We start from the raw sequence: 6543 nt of genomic DNA, 5'->3' as shown, positions 1-6543 counted from the left end.
AAAATCCTTTTTATTTTAATTTGGGCCGGCCACACCAAGCTTGAACCCAAGCTAGGGCCGGCCACCTTGAAGCACCCATGAGCCAAACTTTGGCCGGCCCTAGCTTGGTCTCCAAGCTAGGGTATAGGTGGGTATAGTACTCTATAATTAAGAGGCTACGATAGGGACCGAGAGGAGGAATTGGTTTTGGTCTCCCGATAAAATTAAGCATCCCGTGTTTGCCCCGAACACACAACTTAATTTTATCAATAATAATTCATTCCACTAAAGAACTATTATTGAACTACCGCACCAATCCCAAATTACATTTTGGGCTCCTTCTTATTATGAGTGTGTTAGTCTCCCTGTGTTTAAGATAACAAATGTCCACTAATTTAGTAAGTTACTGACAACTCACTTAATTAATATCTAGCTCCAAGAGTAGTACCACTCAACTTCATCATCTTGTCGGACTAAGTCCACCTGCAGGGTTTAACATGACAATCCTTATGAGTTCCTCTTGGGGACATTCTCAACCTAGATTACTAGGACACAGTTTCCTTCTATAATCAACAACACACACTATAAGTGATATCATTTCCCAACTTATCGGGCTTATTGATTCATCGAACTAAATCTCACCCATTGATAAATTAAAGAAATAAATATCAAATATATGTGCTTATTATTATATTAGGATTAAGAGCACACACTTCTATAATAACTGAGGTCTTTATTCCTTTATAAAGTCAGTATAAAAGAAATGACCTCTAATGGTCCTACTCAATACACTCTTAGTGTACCAGTGTAATTATATAGTTAAGATAAACTAACACTTAATTACACTACGACCTTCCAATGGTTTGTTCCTTTCCATCATGGTCGTGAGCTACTGTTTATAATTTATAAGGTACTGATAACATGATCCTCTGTGTGTGACACCACACACCATATTATCTACAATATAAATTAATTGAACAACTACATTTATCATAAATGTAGTCATTTGACCAATGTGATTCTTATTTCTAGATAAATGTTTATACCAAAAGCTAGACTTTTAGTATACATCCTAACAGAATGCCCACTAATTAAGTGAGTTACTGACAACTCATTTAATTAATATCTTAGTCCAAGAGTAGTACCACTCAACCTTATCGTCATGTCGGACTAAGTCCACCTGCAGGGTTTAACATGACAATCCTTATGAGCTCCTCTTGGGGACATTATCAACCTAGATCACTAGGACACAGTTTTCTTCTATAATCAGCAACACACACTATAAGTAATATCATTTCCCAACTTATCGGGCTTATTGATTTATCAAACTAAATCTCACCCATTGATATATTAAAGAAATAAATATCAAATATATGTGCTTGTTATTATATTAGGATTAAGAGCACACACTTCCATAATAACTTAGGTCTTTGTTCCTTTATAAAGTCAGTATAAAAGAAACGACCTCTAATGATCCTACTCAATACACTCTAAGTGTACTAGTGTAATTATATAGTCAAGATAAACTAATACCTAATTACACTACGACCTTCCAAAGGTTTGTTCCTTTCCATTTTGGTCGTGAGCTACTGTTTATAATTTATAAGGTACTGATAACATTATCTTTTGTATGTGACACCACATACTATGTTATCTACAATATAAATTAATTGAACAACTACAAACAAATGTAGATAATTTGACCAAATGTGATTCTTTATTCAAAATAAATGTTTACAAAAACTTAGACTTTCAGTATACACGCTAATAGTAACATAGAATCGAAAAACCTAAGAAAAGTGATTTTTTTTTATTCTGGGGTTAACAAAATTTTTTGACCAAAAATATCCTTCGATATTTATACTCTGGGACAAAATTACCCCTAAATTTTTTATAACAAAAATTTTATTTTAAATTATAAAAACTAAATAAAAATAAAAAATGTTATATTTTATTGTAAAAAAAATGTATTTTTGAAAATATTATATATATATATATATATATATATATTATTAGTAAAGTAAAAAAAATAATAAAAAAATGTAAAGTTTTTTTAAAAAAAAAATGTAATGCGTAAAGAAAAACAAAAAAGGGAAAAAAAAGTGAAGTCAACAAAAAAAGGAGAGAAAAAAAAACGTAAAGTTAAATTAAAAAAACAACGTATGGTTTAAAAAGAGAAAATGTAAAAAAAAAAAAAATTTAAAAATGTAATGTTAAAAAAAATGTAAAGTAAAAAAACAATGACAATAATGAAAATAATCTCTAATTGAAGAAAAAAAATATCTTCTCTTGAGTCTACTGAAATTTCTTCATCGTCACAAAATCCTTCTTTTTCATTTCCTATGGTTCCTTCTTTCTCCGTTAAACTTGACCATGATAATTATTTACTATCGAAATTATAATTTCTTTCTTTACTTTATGTTCATGATTTACTTGGTCATGTTGATGGTAGTTTATCTCCACCTCAAAAAGATGATTCGTCCTATACTATTTGGTTTAAGAAGAATCAATTAGTCTTGACTTGGTTAATTTCATCAATTACTGAGTCTATACTTCCTATGCTCGTTGGGCTCAACATTTCGCGTCAGGTTTGGGAAGCTCTTGAGCATTCTTTTACATTTCACTCTCAAGCACGAGGTCTCTAACTTCGTCTACAATTACAGTCTGTACAAAGAGGAGATTCCTCCATCAACGACTTTATGCAATCAGTCAAGACCATTGCCAATAACCTAACTACAATTGGAAATCCAGTCTCTGATCCATAACTATTAATGCATGTTCTTGCAGGTTTATGTCCTCAATATGATAGCTTTGTTCCCAGTGTGACGACTCGCATGGATCAAGTGTCACTTGAAATGCTTCATGGTATGTTATCCTCTCATGAACAACTTCTACAAATACAATATCAAAGAATGTCATATTCTCTATCTTTATCGACACACATTATTAGCAGGGCTCCACAACCTAATCAACATAATCATCCTCCTTTCCAATATGGTCAACAAAATTAGTTTGGAGGTTTCAGAGGCCGGAGTTGAGGTCGAGGTCAAGGTAGAGGTCGAGGTTGAGGACGCTGTCAGATTTGCTTCAATTATGGTCATTACGCTTAAAATTGTTATAAAAGATATGATTCAAATTTTCAAGGAGGACTTGTATCAGCAAGTCGACCCCCTCCCTCATCTTGGCAATCTAGTACTCAATAGGCATCTGTCCCTCCTAATGCAACGTCATCAATTCCTGAAATCCCAGGATGACATCCGTATTCTGGAGTAACTCATCATGTTACACTGGAGTATAATATTCTTATAGAAGCTTCACCTTACCATGGATCCAACATGATACAAATAAGCAATGGCTCAGGTTTGCAAATTGCTCACATTGGAAGCAAATCCTTTTGTTCATATGGTCATACTTTTTGCATGCACAACACTCTTCATGTTTCTTCTATTACTAAAAACTTACTTTCCGTCCGTCAGTTTGCTCTTGATAATAATGTGTTTTTTTAATTTCATCTTAATCATTGTCTTCTGAAGGATCCCGTAACAGGAACTATTATACTCCAGGGGGACACTAAAAATGGTCTTTATCATCTTCAACCCACCTCTCTCAAAACCTTTGTTGGACAATGCACGGATAAATTCTCGTGGCATGCACGTCTTGGTCATCCGTCTCTATGTCTTGTTTGGAATATTATTAATCGTTTTGGTTTACCAACTTCTTTGGCGTCATCATCTCATTTATGTGAAGCTTGTATGAAAGCGAAATCTCATAAACTACCTTTTGTTTCCTCTACTCGTAACTGCAGTTTTTCTTTAGAAATTATTCACTCTGATGTATGGGGTCTTGCTCTTATTCTTTCTAATCAGGATTTTCTTTACTATGTTATTTTTATTGATAACTTTAGCAAGTTCACTTGGATTTTTCCTATGAAAAGAAAATATGATCTCTTTGATATTTTTTGTTGTTTTCAAAAGCATGTCGAGCGATATTTTGATCGTAAAATACTCTCCTTTTATTCTGATTGGGGAGGAGAGTATCAATCACTTCATCGTCATCTTACTTCTTCTGGCATCCTCCATTGAGTCTCTTATCCCCACACTCCTGAACAAAATGGATCTGCTGAAAGAAAACATCGTCATGTGGTTGAAACTGCCTTAGCTCTTCTTAATCATGCCTCAGTTCCACTTAAATTTTGGGATGACGCTGTCCAAACCGCAGTCTACCTTATCAATTGTTTACCCACTACACTATTTCAAAACAAGTGTCTCTTGGAAATACTTTATAATCGTTCTCCAGATTACTCTTTCTTCCGTATCTTTGGTTGCGCATGTTATCCTTGGCTACAACCTTACTCTAAACACAAGTTAAACCCTTGCTCTAAACAATGTGTTTTCCATGGTTATAGTAATTTGCATCATGGGTATTGTTGCCTCCATATTTCGACCGGACGAATATATATTTCTCGACATGTTACTTTTGATGAATCTCTTTTTCCGTTTGCAGTTGCTACCTCGGATCCTCCTTCAGATAATCGAGACACCTTTCTAATATCATCGAGTAATATACTAGAATCCTCATAGATTGCTCCATCAGGACATATTGAAAGAACAAGGGGGGATGATATCTTGGGTCCTGCTCCATCTTCACAAATTCCTGTAGATTCAGCGGCTAGTGGTGATCCACTCTCTAGTTCTGATTCTCATCCATCTGACCACTCATCTCCGAGTAGCTCTGATGATGATATTCCTCAGCGGATGCTTCCTCTAAGCGATATTTATGCACGATGTCAACCAGTTTCCACTCGTTATTCTCTTCTACGTGCTCTTCTTGCTTCTGCAAATTGTGTTGAATCTTCTAGTTTTCCACAGGCAGTCAAAGATCCAAATTGGCATGCTGCGATGGCTATAGAATTTGATGCTCTTCTTCGTAATGCAACCTGGAGCTTAGTTCCTCGTACCCCATCTATAAATATTGTGGGCTCTGAATGAGTTTACCGAATTAAGTATCGTGTATATGGTTCTATTGAAAGTTACAAAACTCGCCTTGTTGCTAAAGGCTTTAATCAACAACCAGGTATTGACTTCAATGATACTTTTAGTCTCGTCGTCAAAATTACAACTATCAGATTACTACTATCTATAGCTGTTAGCTCTAATTGGTCAATACACTAATTGGATGTTTCCAATGTTTTCCTTCATGGACACCTTGAAGAAATTGTTTATATGGAGCAACCTCCTAGATTCATCCACCCGCAACTTCCACAACGTGTGTGTCAATTTCAGAAGTCTATATATGATATTTGACAAGCATCTCGCGCATGGTTTCATTGTCTATCTACCTAGCTTCATACTCAGGGATTTTCAGGCTCAAAAACAGACTCTTCCCTATTCTACAAATGACATGAGGAATTTTTAATATTTGTTCTGATTTATGTGGATGATATATTAATAACTGGTAGTGATCAAAATGATATTACTATTTTACTACATCTTCTCCATCAAGAGTTTCCTATTCGAGATCTTGCCAATGCTAATTTTTTTCCTTGACATAGAGTTTCTCTCACATACTAAAGGTTGTCTTCTCTCTCAGAGCAAATATATTACCGGACTCCTACAACAAGCTAAAATGGATGGTGCACGTCCTATCTCCACATCGATCATTGAGGGTGATTTCACTGCACCTTCAACCTCCTCTTCAATGTCTGACCCCCAGATCTACCGTAGTATTGTTAGTGCCTATAATATGTCACAATTACACAATCCGATATTGCTTTTGCTGTGAATCATGTCTGTCAATTCATGCATGCTCCTACTGAACATCATTGAGAAGGTGTTAAGAGAATTCTTCGATATCTTAAAGACACTATTCTACATGGTCTTCTTTTATATCACCAGTCTTCTCGAGAATTGATTGCCTACAGTGATGTAGATTGAGCTAGATCTCCCGAAGATAGACGTTCTATTAGTGGATATGCTATATTTCTTGGGCGAAATCTTGTTTCCTGGCTTTCAAAGAAGCAACCTACAGTCTTTCGCTCAAGTAATGAAGCTGAATATAAAGTTATCGCTAACGCAACGTCAGAAATTATTTGGCTACAATATTTTCTTTCAGAATTACACTTTTTCCCAACTGCTACGCCTAAAATATGGTGTGATAATATTGGAGCGACTTATCTTATGACAAATCATATTTTTCATGCTCGTACCAAGCATGTAGAGATTGATTTTCATTTTGTTTGTGAGCGTGTGACGACTCGACAACTTTTGGTTTCTTACATCTCTACGGAAGATCAAATTGCTGATATATTTATCGAGCCATTATCTAGACAACGTTTCACCAAGTTAGCGCTCAAACTCAATGTTCAGGCACTCCCGTTGAGTTTATCGGGGGTAATGACAATTATGAAAATAATCTCTAATTGATTTCAATCAATTGAAATTTATTATATTTAGCATCGCAACATGAATCAATTAGGAAAAATAATATTTTCAAGTTTATTATATTTCTATAATTACGATTGTATGCCTTATTTAATTTTTTCATTATTATTTTAAATAACTTGTA

This window comes from Zingiber officinale, chromosome 2B (genome assembly GCF_018446385.1).
Source record: "Zingiber officinale cultivar Zhangliang chromosome 2B, Zo_v1.1, whole genome shotgun sequence".
NCBI lineage: Eukaryota > Viridiplantae > Streptophyta > Magnoliopsida > Zingiberales > Zingiberaceae > Zingiber > Zingiber officinale.
The sequence above is the reverse complement of the archived record's forward strand: the minus strand, read 5'-3'. Positions refer to the sequence as shown.